This window comes from Periplaneta americana, chromosome 4, assembly GCF_040183065.1.
Source record: "Periplaneta americana isolate PAMFEO1 chromosome 4, P.americana_PAMFEO1_priV1, whole genome shotgun sequence".
NCBI classification, from domain to species: domain Eukaryota; kingdom Metazoa; phylum Arthropoda; class Insecta; order Blattodea; family Blattidae; genus Periplaneta; species Periplaneta americana.
This window is the reverse complement of record NC_091120.1, coordinates 148406259-148423736: the sequence shown is the minus strand read 5'-3', so window position 1 is coordinate 148423736 and position 17478 is coordinate 148406259. Positions and strand designations below refer to the sequence as shown.

At 33.0% G+C, this 17478-nt stretch overlaps 1 protein-coding gene across 1 annotated transcript in view; it reads right to left on the bottom strand.

The window, feature by feature from the left end:
• The window catches only part of LOC138698304 (cytochrome P450 4c21-like), a 79536-nt gene extending 76585 nt beyond the window's left edge, over positions 1-2951 (bottom strand). The window contains exon 1 of the mRNA XM_069824125.1: positions 2858-2951. The gene's annotated coding sequence lies outside the window, so the exon portion shown is untranslated. The remainder of the gene's footprint in view (positions 1-2857) is intronic.
• Positions 2952-17478: the final 14527 nt, after the last annotated feature.

Sequence of the window (17478 nt, the reverse complement as noted above, 5' to 3'; positions counted from 1 at the left end):
TTAGTGAAAAGTTATGTAAAATATTTTATAAAATTTGCAAATAGTATAGACTTTGAACAACTGCAGTAGGCTGGCTAGTATATAAGGATAAGTTATTTGGGAAGATAGGTTAAAAGTCAGAATTAAGTGATAAGGGTCAAAAATAGGTTACTTACATTCTGTAAATAAGCTACAATATTAGAGGGTATAATTTATCTGAAAATAGGCTGATCAAGAGATAGTAAATATGTAAATACTGTAAATATTTTAATGCTAGAATATGTAAATAGATTCTTGTACTTCATAGGTTAGGAATAGGAAAATAAGTTAGATTAAGAAGTACCAATATTATCTTGGCAGTTACACATAGTAGATGAACTACACTAGTCCATATTTAATCTAGAATGGCAACATAATAATATATAATGTAAATGGATTATGTACTTGAAGGTAAACCTAGGCATGTAGTATTACTTTCCATTTGTAATGGAACATGCTGCTAAAAAAAAAGGCATACATAAAAAAAATACATACATACATACATACATACATACATACATACATACATACATACATACATACATACATACATACATACATACATACATACATACATACATACATACACACAGCGTGAACCGTAATAATGACAATAATTTCAGGGGAATTTTCTTTGAGCTATTTCAACCAAAAAAGTTTAATGCAATTTTTCCATTTCCTGCTTCGTTTCCTACATAAAAATTGTTTCATATGAAACATTTAATAGCGTATTTTCCGAAAGTCAGTGATTTAATCCCCAATATGCTCATTCAGTCTAAGAGAGCAGAGCATTATGATAGTAAGAGATTGAAATAATTTTAATTTTGTCCTTTAATATGCAACAATTTGATCCGAATAGATGTAAGAGTTTAAAACTCTTTTTGAGATCGAAAAATTATATTTTTTCGGCACAAATGTCTCCACACTTAAAGGACGAAACTAACATTCTTTCAATCATATATTATCATAATACACTGTTCTCTTAAATTGGGAATTGAATCAATGCCTTTCCGTATACACGCTATGAAATGTATAATATAAAACAATTTTTACCTCGGAAAGAAAGAGAAACGAGCAGAATAAAATTCTGTGCAACTTTTTTGTTCGAAATATCTAAAAAAAATAATCCTCTAAAATTAATGCCATTACTTACGGTATATAGGCTCCACACCTGTGGAGTAACGGTCAGCGCGTCTGACCGCGAAACCAGGTAGTCCGGGTTCGAGTCCCGGTCGAAGCAAGTTATCTGGTTGAGGTTTTTTCCGGGGTTTTCCCTCAACGCAATACGAGCAAATGCTGGGTAAGTTTTGGTGCTGGACCCCGGACTCATTTCACGGCATCCTCACCTTCATTTCATTCAGACGCTAAATAACCTAGATGTTGATAAAGCGTCGTAAAATAATCCAATAAAATTATATATATATATATATATATATATATATATATATATATATACTCACACACACACACACACACACACACACACATGATGTAAGGGGTATAAGTGCCGTTCTTTTCACAGTCGTCGGGGACGGTCTATTCTATAGGATCAAAAAATGTTCATACAACATAAGCTCAAAACTTGATAGTTTTCGATGAAAAAAAATTTCTTTCCTTATTTTCTTTCCGTTATACTGCTTACATCGTTAGAAAAATTAGAAAGCAATTACATCAGTAGGTATATCTAGCTAAGAGTTCACATTAGTTTAAATACATATTTGTGTAAATCCATTACGTTTTCGTGAAATTAAATAATAATGCATGCTTAAATCTATTAATATTCTGGCGTGAGAGACGTGGCAACATTTTAGCAGGACTCGTCTGCTGAGAGTGTCTGCACAGACGTACAGCTCAGCTAAGTTCAAGCTCTCTGTCCATAGGTCTCCTGCCGAACTGATGCATTTCAATATAGAGTATTCGATAAACAACTTACAATGTCATTCACAGTTCAGGAATATCATGATATATTATTAATTTATGGAGAAAATCGTCTTATTTCAAGTGCTGCAAGAAGGATCTACCGTCAATGTTTTCCGCAAAGAAGGTTACCTAATTGGAGTTTTAGCTTTTTCCTTTATCAATTCAGTTTCCATATATCCTTAATATTGTTCCCAAGTAATCGTGATTACTCGCAAAAAGCAGTTCTCAACGATTATTATAAACTGTTTCGAAAATGACACAATCAGAAATTTCTTTAAAAATGATACAGCTTTACGTAAGAGGGAGAGATTAAAATTTTGCATTAGAAAACAGTTTCTGTCGATTTTGTGCAGTAAACTATTATTGTTATGTTTTAGACATACTATATAAAATAAAATAATATTGTTAAATAAAATGTAAATTTAACTAATGTTTTTTAATGAGATTGAAAGTTTGTATTTGCTGTTCGTTTTCTGTAAACAACAATTGCCCTGTCCGCCCCTGCATTAGAACAGAGCTTCTGTTTTGTACCGGTATGTCTGTATCCCTCTTTAACAGTACTGTGTACTTGTAAGCCACCCCCTCCTCCCCATCTAGCAACGTTGCAAAATGCCTAATATTGTAAACTTTATTAATTAGTTAAATATTGAATTAGAAAAAAATTGTAAGATCATTTTTTCTTCCTTATGACCTGTATAATCATCAGTTAAAATAAAGGCACTTATACTCCTTACATTCTGTATACATACATAACTTACATACAATGATATTATCCGTTCGTGTGCCACAGTCTTCACGTTAGTCGCTGCTGGTCAATGATCACAACCAGATCTATAGGTCTGCGCCAAGCATTGTTAGACGAAGCCGTTTTTAAAGAGCTTATCCGTGCATATGAAAGGTTTATATTTAAAATTCTTACCTTATTTACAGCAGATGTTAAAAATGACCTCCACCAGCACGCACACACTCGTAGTTTTCACTGATCGCGAAGTTCAGCTACAAAACTGTAATCTACTGCCCTTATCTTTAGATTAGATTAGAATTTTAATTATACTGTCAAAAGCATCGGAAGAGCAATAACATAGCCAAACAACCTAGAATAACATAACATGGTACAAGTTAAAATAACAGTAAAAGCCATAAAAATACAATAAACTTATAAACAAACAACAGTATTCAAATATTCCTCAATTACGTAGAATGGGCTAACAGGAAACCAATAATGTAAGGAAGCTTTGAATCTATTAAAACTAAGAGTATGAGGCTAATAAGGTAACTTATTGGATAATTCAATTTTTCCCTTTACAGTAAAAATTCTTGGTTTTTGACAGTCTCACTTTGGATATAGTGTGTGACCATATCACGTACCGTGTCTATATCACCAGTGGGTATGGAGGGGGAAGATAAGTTTTTAGTCTGAGCTGAACTTCCGAGTCTGTAGATTCGTGTTATATCAACGACCGTCACCCGTCACATCAAACTCGTTTTCTGATCGCCTAACCTTTCCCTTCTCGCGCAACTCACATGTCAGGTCTAGCCTCTCAAACTGTACAACTAAATAATGATTAAATTAGTCGTGTTTGATAACTATGTAACTAACATCTCGGTTTCTAATCATTACTAAGATTTCGTTTTACTTTGAGTAAACATTGAAAAGTATAAAAATTTACTGTCTTAAGAACAGACCCTATTCTCTGCAATAAATAAAGGTTTACAATGAGCATCATTAGCTGACTCCATTAAGACGCGCAAAGCCTGTTTTCGTAAAACAAGGATCTTAGTGACACTCATTTCGTTTACCCATATACAGAATGAAACATAAGTAATGTAATTAATTTCAGGAGTATTCTTTGGGATATTTCAAACGAATAGTTTAATACAATTTTGCTCGTTTTCGCTTGTTTTCAGATAAAAATGGTTTTATCAAACATTTCATAGGGTGTTTTGGACTACTTAAGTTCCAGTAAAGTCATGTTGACATTCTTATTCGATTCTGGGAGTGCTCTGCTTGTTGAATTTCTCGAGAACGGGGCCACAATCAATACACAGCGTTATGAAGAAGCTTTACAGAAACTGAGACGTGCCATTAAGTGAAAACACCCTGGAATGCTACCGAACGGCATTATCCTTCATGATAATGTTTGTCCACACACATTGCCAACTCCGTGAGGAATACGATTGAGAGATTTGGTTGCGATTTTCACATTTTTGGAGAGTTTAAGAAAGACATTCGTGGACTTTGTTTTTCTTTGGACGAAGATGTGTGTGACTGGGTAAAGAACTGGTTCCGTAGACAGTCCACAAGCTTTTTCAAGAATGGGATTGATCCTCTTGTCTAGCAGCGAGATATATGTATATACAGTTTTGGAGATTACTTTTGAGGTAATAAATGTTCTATTGTACTTCCTGCCATCAGACCCGTTTTCATTTGACTGCCCCTCATAATTACGCTGGTATCCCAAGGTAATTTAATCTATTAATGAACACAAATGGATAAGCTTCCCATAAATTAAAGTATAAATGTGAAAAAGGGTTAATTATTTTTTCTCATGCCAAAAACAAAATCAATTATATAACTTATATAATAATCTAAAGTAATACATCCTAATACTGCGTATAAACTCTATAGGTTCTCATTATCACTTGCCATCATGTTTTTTTTCAGTAGGTACTGTACAGCAAGAAATCGTGTCTTTCGTACTATTCACTTATTCATCTCTGCTACTCTTTATGCGATGTAAGAGGGGAAGAGTAAGGTCGCCCGCGAGCTTGACTTTTCACATGGCAGGCGACTTACTCATTGGGAGCTGATGCTAACATGGCTGCACTAGGTGATTGGCGTGTATTTAAAATTCACAATATGGGTAGGAGTTACGTCTGATTGCAGTTGTACATTTGATATGCCACTTTGTATGGCACTAACTTCACACATTTCTACAAAGCCTGAACTTTTTGAAAACACATTGTGCACTTTAGGTTTGGTGAATATAGCCGTTAACTTATCACGTGCACTCTTAAGTTCACAAATTGTGTCTTTCACAATGTCTATATTTTCGGGTCTAGGACGTTTCGTCACAAATGTTTCGTCACCGGCTAGTTTAGTCACTGGTAGTTCATCACAGTGAAAAGTTGGTCACAGTGATAAGTTGGTCACAATGCCTGTTCGTTCAATGATAAGTTGGTCACAAGTATTTTTTCATAACATGTGACATGTTCGTTGCAATAAAAACTTCGTCACAGTACCACTTGCTGCCAATATGAATGAATGAATATTGTAATTAAAAAAAAATTACTAATTTCATTATACTTTTAATGTATAAAAGTAAAAAAATTCCTTTTACGTTATGTCCAAGAGACCGTAAGTACCCCATTATGTATGTATTTATTTACACTGCAAGTGGGCAAGTACCCGGTGGCAGTGGTATATACAATATTAACAATACACAATAAAATGATAACCAATACACAATAAAATTTACAATACACAATACAATTTTACAACACATATACATTTTTACACACAATACAATAATAATACACAATACAATTTAACACAATAACAATAAAACATAAAATAAAATACCTAATTTTACAATACAACCTACATAATTATCTATAGGTCCTACATAAGTTCCAGTAGTCTTTCACTTTCCTCTCATCTCATTCCTTGTAGTGGCACTATGACGCATTTCACTGACACTTTAGCACACATTTCACTGACACTCTGTAACTCATTTCACTGACACTATAGAACACATTTCATTGACGCTATAAATTATCACTGATCGGAACTGTTCACTGCACTGTAAAACCATAACTTCACTGACTCACCTCGCTTCACTGATACAACAGTTCAAATAAGTCAAATAATTACACCCTTATGCATACTGTACTTATAAACAGAACTACATTTAAACTAAACATTTCTAGTCTAAGGCCCTCTTACACGCTATTTTTAAATAATTTACAATTCAAACCAAGGAAGTAAACTCGTCAGGCTAGATAAATACATGTCACCTTAAAAAAATTAAATGTTGAAAGTCATCTTAATTTTAATTTTCACTTTATATACAACTTTTTAAATTATTCTTGAATCTCCTTAAGGAAGGACAGCCCTCAAAGACCGCTGCAGGTAGGTCATTCCAATCATTTATAGTTCTATTTAAAAATGAGAATTTACCTACATCCGTTTTCTGTTTCCTACATTCGATTTTAAAATCATGATCGTTCCTACAATAGTACGTTGGCTTTTCTAACCGAGCCGTTATGTATACCCATGCTTTCTGACCTAGATGTGCTCTATACAATGATGTTATTCTAGTTTTCCTACGTCTGTTTTCCAAAGTTTCCCATTTAAGTTCTTTTATCGTATCGTTTCCATCTTCTCTTTTACCTTTAACAAATTTCGCTGTCCTATACTGGATTCTTTCTAAGGAATTTATCTGGTATATTCTATAGGGATCCCAACATGTAGTTCCGTATTCCATTAACGGTCGCACTAACGTTAGATATGCTATTTCCCTCGATTTGGGGCTAGCCTTTCTCAAGATTCTCATAATAAAGTGAAAGATTCTCATAATAAAGTGAACATAATATCGTTATCCTTGTACTCCTCATATTTTTCAACAATTATCTGAATTCTTGTATCTATGTCAACGTATTTCTTATTTCTTGCTTGGAGATATGCCACTTGCCATTCTTTCTACTTTAACGCTGATTTCTGCCGTCTCTCTCTGAAGAAGTGCCAGAAAATAATGTACTCAGAAGTGCGCTTTTCCCATTAAAAGGTTAAGTCGCCTATCCCAAGCTTCGCAATTGTTTGTTCTTCTCCGTAATTCCATTAAGGTCCTAACACAGCAGTTCCATATGTTCGGTAGGAAAACATGTCTCCCACGATCGCGTCTTCGACTTCTAATGAAATTTTCTTCGCATAGTACAAAACTGGGAGCAGTTCTTCCTCGGTCACCTCGGTCAAATGCAAGTATCACATCGGGAACAAATGTTATGACAATAAGGGGATGAAAATGAAGTCGAAGTTCACTGTTTTCTTCCCTCATGTAGTCTTCACAGATTCATTCAAGTTGTCTATATCTCCAGAATGTTTGGGCAAGGTGAAAGAGACATCCATCAATCTTTGACTGAGGCACTCAAAACTGCAGATTCGTAATCAACCGAAATAAAAGCCGGCATCAATGTTTTATTAAGTCGCCCGGAAACGAAATTGTAATGTATTACAAATCATCCGGTAACGAAATTGTAATGTGCTACAAATCGTACTGTTACGAAATTGTAATGCGTTACAAATCGTCCTGTTGTGAAATTGGAATGTGTTACAAATCGTTCTATTACGAAATTGTAATGTTTTACGAATCGTCCGGTAACGAAATTGTAATGAGTTACAAATCGTCCAGTTATGAAATTGTAATTTGCTACGAATCGTCCGATAACGAAATTGTAATGTTTTACGAAACTTCCGGTAACGAAATTGCAATGTGTCGCAAATCGTCCAGTTACGAAATTGTAATGTGTTACGAACAGTCCGGCAACGAAATTGTAATGTGTTACAAATCGTCCTGTTATGAATTTGTAATGTTTTACGAATCGTCCAGTAACGAAATTGTAATGTGTTACAAATCGTCCGGTAACGAAATTGTAATGTGTTGCAAATAGTACTGTTATGAAATTGTAATATGTTACAAATCGTCCTGTTACGAAATTGTAATGTGTTACAAATCGTCCTGTTATGAATTTGTATTGTTTTACGAATCGTCTGGTAACGAAATTGTAATGTGTTACAAATTGTACTGTTACGAAATTGTAATGTGTTACGAATCGTCAGGTAACGAAATTGTAATGTGTTACAAATCGTCCTGTTATGAAATTGTAATGTGTTACGAATCGTCCGGTAACGAAATTGTAATGTGTTACAAATCGTCCTGTTATGAAATCGTAATGTGTTACAAATCGTCCGGTAACGAAATTGTAATGTGTTACAAATTGTACTGTTACGAAATTGTAATGTGTTACGAATCGTCCGGCAACGAAATTGTAATGTGTTACAAATTGTACTGTTACGAAATTGTAATGTGTTACGAATCGTCCGGTAACAAAATTGTAATGTGTTACAAATCGTACTGTTATGAAATTGAAATGTGTTACAAATCGTCCGGTAACGAAATTGTAATGTGTTACAAATCGTCCTGTTATGAAATTGTAATGTGTTACGAATCTTTGTGTTACGAAATTGTAATGTGTTACAAATCGTCCTGTTACGAAATTATAATGTGTTACAAATCGTCCGGCAAGGAAATTGTAATGTGTTACAAATCGTCCTGTTATGAAATTGTAATGTGTTACAAATCGTCCTGTTACGAAATTGTAATATGTTACAAATCGTCCTGTCACGAAATTGTAATGTATTAAAAATCGTCCTATTACGAAATTGTAATGTGTTAGGAATCGTCCTGTTACGAAATTGTAATGTGTTACGAATCGTCCTTTTACGAAATTGTAATGTGTTGCAAAGCGTCCTGTTACGAAATTGTAATGTGTTACAATTCTTCCTATTACGAAATTGTAATGTGTTACAAATCGTCCGGTAACGAAATTGTAATGAGTTACAAATCGTCCTGTTATGAAATTGTAATGTGTTACAAATCGTCCGGTAACGAAATTGTAATGTGTTACAAATCGTCCTGTTACGAAATTGTAATGTCTTACAAATCGTCCTGTTACGAAATTGTAATGTGTTACGAATAGTCCGGCAACGAAATTGTAATTTATTACAAATCGTCCTGTTACGAATTTGTAATGTGTTACGAATCGTCCTAGTGATGAAAAGTTCTTGGCGAATGATCCTGATCCCAATATTGTCAGGTAATATTAGGTTGCTGTTTTGCAAATTCTGAATTGTTTTTGACATATTAGAAACAATGACTCAGTTCATTTTTCACACGCTTGTCAGTCAACAAGATTTTACAATGTCATTGGAGACAGCACTTACTGAATTAAGAGAATCCAGCACATTCTTGATAGCTTCACATTTCAAGTAACACCCCACAGCTGCTCACGTTTCGCATTGATAAGTTTGCCTACCGTTTGAGTGGAAAAAGCTATATCCTGATACATTTATTTCAGAATCTGAATTCTGCTTGAGGCTTTCAGAAAAATCTTCTTTCTATTGGAAATTAATTGATCAACGTTCGGGAAACTTACTCTGATTTTTCAGCAATATGATTAAAATCATATGCAGAACATGTAAAGTGGATCATTTTCAGAAATAAACCTTTTAATGTATCTGATGCTTTAATCATGTCGATTACAAATAGTAAAACCCGGACATACACTATTCCATCAGGCCACAGAGCACTCATAGCATCATTAAAAAGTTTCGCTACTGTTTTGTGATTGCATTTTCGATTAATTCACCTGTCAAAAATATATGTTTGCAAGCAGTCAAACTGCCTATTACAACATTGCCGATACATCGTCCTTCTGGATCTGTAGTTTCACCCACTGACACCCATGTGGAGTTTTGACTAATCTGAGTGGGTAGTATAACATATTTATCTAGAAACTCACGGAATGCTGGACTATTGGCTTTTCAATGAGGTAGGTATATGCGATCCGATGAGGGCAAAGCAAAGAAAGATCAGTGTTTAATTCATCTCGTTTTCTCGTGCTGGTCGGTTACGATACAAAATATTGATGTAATCCTGTATTTATTTTCTAGCCATCTTGGTCCTTAGCCGAAAAAAGATGTGCTGATTAGTTGAGGACATGGCCGGAATAAGGACGTGTAACGAAAAATGGTGTTTTCAGATAAACGCGACTTACATGTTAAGGAGCTTGCTCCGCCGATCGAATTCAAGTTAAGGAAATATTCACGAAAACATCCTTATGTGAATTCATTTTGAAATAAATGTAATAAAGGAAACTGTTGAGAAAAGCTTCACATTTCTGTAATAACAAGTTTTGTAATACTTTTTATGCGCCCTTTTTCCGACAACGACGTGCTTAAGAAACTTCTAAACCTCTACAAAACTGGTTTATTGAAGGACATAATATTTTGCAACAGTTATACCATAATTTCCTAAGTCATATCTTCTCTTTGCATTTATTGTGCTTCAATAATTGAAAAATTTAATGGAAATAAGAATACATAACTTAAACATGTATAAATACAAGTAGGTTTACTTCTTACTTTTCTTTGTTATCATGCGTCAACAGAAGTGTCTTCTGCTGTTGTTGATGCTGTTGTCATTTGTTGAAACACTGCTTCATACCATACTTTTCCTTCTTCATCCAAGTATGTGTAGCGACTTCTTACGTCTTTTTCATTGGAGTGGTTAATAGGTACTGGTTTCATTTGTGTGGATTCAAACTCTTCATCCCTAAGAATTCCACTGGAGTCTTCCAGACTTTAAAATGAATGAAAGATGATGAGTACCAGGCTGATGCTGAAACTACGTCAGATGAACTATACAGAAACTGCTGGTATTTATGCATCCGAAAGGTTAGTCCTTTGCATACAAGAAACAAGAAAGAAATCTTGTTAAACTTTAGCACCCATATCCCAAAATAATCGAGAAATGAATTGTTGATCATCTTCAGATTTGTTGTGATGACAAATTTTAATTTAATACATCACTTTCTTATCGAAACAAATGATTTTCCTGCTACTTGAGTTCCTTAGAAGTCGTGTATGATTTATCACTGTTTCTATTGGTTTTTCGTTCTTCTGTTTTCCACTTGTTTTTGTCTACAGCTTTCTTTTCGCCTTTGTTTTCAGACATGGTTTACGTGTAGCACAAGAGACGCATTCCTGAACAACCTGCTTGGACTGACTCACTAAACAAACTGAGGTTCCCAGTTACACTGATGCACGCGCAGCTCTATGACAAAACACGTCTCCTGTCACGTGTAATGAACCTTATACAAAAGTTTACTGCAATGTACTGCAGACACTCTACTTTCAAATTGAGCAATAATCGGAAAAGAGACACACAGTGGTAAACGCCTTTATTCGGGTCACGTCCTCAATTAAAAACTCTGACTGTTTTGACATTGGATTGACACATATTGCAGAACAACTCTTTCCTATTTGTTGCAAAACCTTCATCTGTAAACTAACAAAATTATTTTATTTGACAATTGTACATCTAGCTTCTTTTGGCACTTGAAGTTAGCATGTTCACGGAACAAGTACTTGAGTGAGGGATTATCATGCCACTGACTTATTCTATCTGACTCCAAGGGATGTTTGCTATTGTTCAAGTTACAGCCACATACTTTTAAATTTCTCTCTGTCTTCTCAAAGATTTCATGTTCACAACTCTTGTGTATAATAAAATTGTAAACTTCGTCTGCCATACTTTGTCTTTACTGAAGAAGAAGAATATTGTAACAATGGGCGATCGCAGCAGCGCTGCTACAAGTAGGCTACAGTGCTAACTGAAGTGAGATAATGTCGTATTGAGTTGGAGCCCGGATAAATTACGAAAAGCGGGACAACTGAGCATCGCAAGTGGTACGATGAAACCATAGTCTACTATATACAGTCGCGAAGCTCAGTATGTAGTAAAAATGCAAACATGGGTAGTTGCCCACCACTAGGATCGCTACTATCGCCTCATCATCACAGATCTCTCCTAGCTCTGTTATTTGTCTATTCTCCTAGCAGACGACAAAATATGTTACACTTTCGATGTCGAGTTCTTTTTGGAAAAGTTAACACCGTCCTTCCATTATTGAAATATTTAATGGATAAAGTTCATTTATTATTTTAATGAAGTATATTAAATTCCGCCATAAACTCGAAGATACCTGCAAGAAATAGGTTAATATTATTTTTGTTTGTGCAAAACGAACTGAAATTTACTATAATCGCTTCACTCATTCAAGATTATAGCGATAATGAACTATGAAACCAATAAATATTAATTTGCATTTCCCCTTACAACAATAATATAATAACAATAATAATGGAAATATGAATTAATGGGAGTAACTTACGTGTACCGGTACTTGTAGTGTAGGCTTACGTAGTTAACAAAATGGGATGAGGTTAAGCAATAATAATCACACCAGAATTGGAAATAAAACGTGATCATTAAATTTTATTGTAACAGAGTTACTTTTTCTACTTCTCTAGTAAAGTAACAAATAAAAATAACAACAAAATTAACAGCTATAATTAAAACATATCCTTTGAAAAAAAAAGTAGGCCTAAGTTGTCTGAAAATGTACAATTATTCAAGGAATCCGCTTATACAGACGTAGAATTAATGCAAAACTTTTGTTTCTCAGCTGCAGGTAATAACAGAACAGGTTTATTTGAAACATCAAATAAAGTTGGAACTGCATTCCAGATTAATTAATTTTTGTTTTAATTCATAAATTGTGTGTTTTCGAAATGAAGAGAGCAAAACTTTATATAATTATAAAGATATGCTTCATTCTTTGTCATTAAATCTTCCCTTCTGCTGTTTATTAACCACTTTTTGCATCTAGAAGTAAAATAAGAAATAGATGTTAGGATTTTTCTTCACAAGCATCAATGCGAAATACGCAACGACCTAGCACTCGATGGAAATACGACACAGTCGACTCTATATCCAAAGTCGACAGTGGACAGTCTATTATTTCTAGTTGCTAACCGCTTGGAGCGCTTTATCGCGAGATTTGCAAAAAATCACCTCAAGCTTCGCGACTGTATATAGTAGACTGTGATGAAACCATCGAGCAAATGTCAAAGATAATCCATCTGAACAACTGTGAGTTTAAATATGTATGAATATTGCGTAAGAACCACTAAATATGAAACAATACTTATTTTCCATATTAATATGTGCTAAACATAGAAATACGGAAAAATATATAAAATATATTTGTATTACAAATGACATACTTGATGAATATAAGTTAAATAGTACCTTTTTTATACAGAAATATGTATTTACATATGAGGCGTTCCGTAAGAGAAGGGCGAACCCGCCAAATGTACCTTTAGAGATAATCGATGTTCAAAGTATTTTACCTGTAAACGAGATAAGGGCGAAGCCGCCAAGCACACGTCTATAAATAATGATAATTATTTTGTAAACTGAAAAACGAATACCTTTATTGAAAATTGCAATTAAGTGTCCAATTTAATATTCCAACCTAATAGTGATCATTGATGACATTATGAATTCATCAATATTATGGGAATAATTTGAAGAGTATATTAGAAAAAGGAAAGGGCATAGAATGAACTCAATAGTGGCAGACATTAATAATAATAATAATAATAATAATAATAATAATAATAATAATAATAATAATAATAATAATAATAATAATAATAAAAATAAGGACACTTAATCGCACTGTGATGTGACAGTTACAAAGTGTCACAAATTATTAATAAACAAAAATAAGTAGATGCCTGTCATGTTATTAGCCTTGCTACCAAAAGTGGTCTCACTTGTTCTGGGAACAGGGGTGCTAATAATCCATTACATCATCTTCATGAAGATGTTCCTCTGAGATGGTCACTGTTAGTTGCATGTTTTGGTTGCTGATCACGTCATCCAGAAACGTTCTGTGGCACATAGATAAGGAGAGCTTTCAGATCCTTTACTTTATCACAAGTGAGCTTTATTGGCGTGACATAGTACCTCTTTGGCAAACCCAGCTGAGAGAGGTCGGCCTGTTCTTAACGCGACATCTGTTCACATCAGCACTGGTTATGAGCTTAGAAATATAGGCATTCTGGAGGTCATAATCACCCAACTTCCAGAAATTACGAAATACAGGTTGCGTGTTCTCCATATATAATGCGTTGAAGCACCCACAAGTACATGGCGGGTCTATACCGCGAGCTTGCACATGTCGAGATGTTTTCGTATTAATATACGATTCACCTTTGTTCCTTTTAATCTTTGCTTGTACGTTTATACATTTTTCGACATGCCTCTGACGTTCCTACAATAACTAGGTATGCCTGGTTGATTATCACTGTTACTATTACTGATACTAAGCTATCACAATGTCCGTAAATACACGTAATTCCTCACTACGGTTGTATTCGTCTGTGTGGTTACAACAACACTTAGACAATGAATGGCGTGCGCCTTCAGGCGGATTGGCGTATTCGCCCTTCTCGTACGGAGTAATATGAATATTATGAACCTGTCACAGACTACGCAGTTTCTCCAACCTTACAAACAATGATAATTTCGATGTAGCAAGGGAGAACTGGCCAACGTCTGACAAGCTCAAGTTGTAGATATGTGTCTTAAATATTCTGAGGAGTTAAAAAATAAAAAAAAAAATCGACCCTTGGTGGCTCGCCATTCTCTTACGGAACGCCTCATATAAACCCTAGCCCTGGTTATTATCAAGCATATTAAAAATTGTCTCAATAATTGATAAAAGCTAAAAAAAAAAAAAGTAAATGGTCATTAGAAGTATCACCAATTTTAATTATTATCGACATTGGCGTCCTTCAGTGAAAACAACCTCTTACCTGTTTATATTATATTCTTGAAAAATATTAATGTGTGTTAAAAACAATACTCATTACATGTATTAAAGACATATTGTCAGAATCATTAGTAGACAATTAAACATGTCTTAACAAGCAAGATGTCTACTAACAAAGACCGGTGAAAATTTTCCAAATAAGGGCAATAAAAGTATGTAATAAATACCTATATATATATATATATATATTTACCCGAAGCAATAGTGAATTAAAAGACGCTGTCTCAAAATTTGCTCATTAGTAAGTTCTTTAATGACAAACAAGCATTTCTTAACTCTTGCTTTTATTGATGTATAAACTTGACAATACCTCTGATTGATGTGTACATCTATTACCAGGGAGTACATCTCTCTTGACAATATGTGTCAGAGGAGTAACAATTCCAAGATGTTTGAGCAAGAGAAGATAAATTATAAAAGAACGAGTTTTGAGATAAATGAAAATTTAGTTTCGGACCCTAATTACAAACAATTTTCTACATAAAACACATCAAATGATAATATTATTTTGTTTTTTGCACACCCACTTGTAGAATTTAACTTGTGTATTTACCTGAAGAAGAAAACTGCATTTGCAAAATAAAAAATTGGCTTAAACACCTTTACCCGAACACCATCGAATTGTTTTTATGCATTTGAAATCTGATAAGTGAAATATGTTACTAATCATCAATGTATACAGCAGAGGGGGAAGGGAACTAGCCACCCTACCCGATTATATTGTGGTTTAGTTGTCTCATGAGTGGTGTCATATTGATATCACTTGTCAGGTTGAAAACTGTCTTCGGACAGTTAACTAAACAGCAAAAACTTGACAAGGGCTATAATAGTAATTGCATCAAAAGACTGTAATCAATAAATAAATAAGTAAATAAATAAATAAATAAATAAATAAATAAATAAATAAATAAATAAATAAATAAATAAAAAATAAATAAATAATTTAATTATTTAATAATTACATTATTAAATTATTAAATAAATAAATTATTAAATATATATAGGCCTAAATGATAAATAAACACATACATAAATAGGTAAATAGATAAATTGATAAATAAATGGATGATAGATGAATGGATGGATACTTGGGTACATTGATACATGGATACATAGATATATAAAAAAAAATTAAATAATAAAAGAAAGAAATAAACGAGCAAAGAAGCAAACAAAGAAACAAAAACAAATAAACAAACAAAGATACACAGGAGGATAGAGAGAGAGATACAAATAAATAATGATTCTTATATATGAAAATAGCCATAATATTTTTCTATTCTCTCTAATTAACCATGGTCATTTCCGTGAAACGTAAAATTTTTCCTGTTGCATATGTACAAAATTTCGCTTTGTGAATGAAACGAATTTATTTTACACTTTTTTTTATATAATAATATTTACAGATAATTGGGGCTATCTTCTCTATGTATTAGTGAATGATAATGTGCACGAATTGGGTTTCAAAAGTTATATAAAAATGATATTGTTCTACAATTCCTCTGAGAACTAACACAAATCATTTTCACCATGTAATACCAATATTTTATTGAGCTTAAATGGCTTCTTCTTTGCTTAATATTATTTTTTTTCAGTAAATACAGTTTTGTTGCACCCTTTTCCACAAACTTTACGGATATCGATTTGAGTGACAGTAATTTTTGGCTATGAATCAAATACAACATTTTATAACGTAATTCGCCTTTATGTGTACATTAGACCTATACATCACTACATGTCAAATTGTGTTTTATCTGAAGGTAAGCATGTAGAGAGCTCGATTCGTGTCTTGGCGTACGGACGTGGTTTCGTAACCCAAATTATTTCCAAACCATACATAATTTCGCTGTTAGAAATTTCAACAACACTGAATAACGCTACAATTGACATAGCGTCGTCACGTAACAAACAAAAACTAGTATTTCATACTGCTTATTAATGCAGTATCTGTATCATAATAAGAGTTCTCTTCGTCTGGGGGAAATATTAATTCACAACTCATGTTTTGATTTTCAGATAAGTCAGTTATTAAAAACAATAAATAATGTTTACATTTTTCAATCTTATGACTTATCAATTAATATTAACATTTGCTAATACATATTAAATATTAAAATAATGTATAAACGTTTTCGTCTTTTACGGAATTATCAGAAACACTTTGCTTCTGCGATATCTAAATTACATAGAAGAATTTTTGTTTTCTCTTATAGTTAACCATCAAATTGGTGTTATAATAATAAGTAATACTGTAATATGTAATAACGACTCACGAGTTTTATTTATTTTACTTGTTGGAAAAATTTTTAGGTTATAAATAAGTCTACATTGTATAACTAATTATGTTCTATTAAGTATTGAAATAAATGAAACTCATGTTACAATGGTTTCATTTACATGAATATTTTAAATTTTCACAATTTTAAGTTAAAATAGCAAAAATATTTATTTAAATTAATTTATCTCAACCTAAAATATACGTATATATTTTGCAGATTATTCAAAAATGACTTAATAGCACACCGATTTTATCAAGCACAAAACAGGCTTAAAACAACAAACAGAAGAAACAATTTTCATTTGATATTACGTAGAATCATAAAACATGTTAACAAACATCACGATATTAACGTAATATTACGATTTAGGACGTGTATAAAATGAAGATATAAATTACATTAACAAAGCTTTACATAAATTAAGAGATATATGATAACAAACAAAATAGCATATATTTAAACACAAAATTTGATATAGATGTATTTGAATTTAAAATTGTGACAACTGAAAATACACATGTAACTGAAACCATTGTAACATGAGTTTTATGTATTTCAATACTAAATGTAACATAATTACTTATACAATGTAGACTTATTTATAACCTAATTTTTTTTTTTCCAACAAGTAAAACACCATACATAGAATTCATGAGTCATTATTACTTATTGTTATAACACCAATATGATGGTTTACTATAGACAAAAATTCTACTATGTATTTTAGATATCG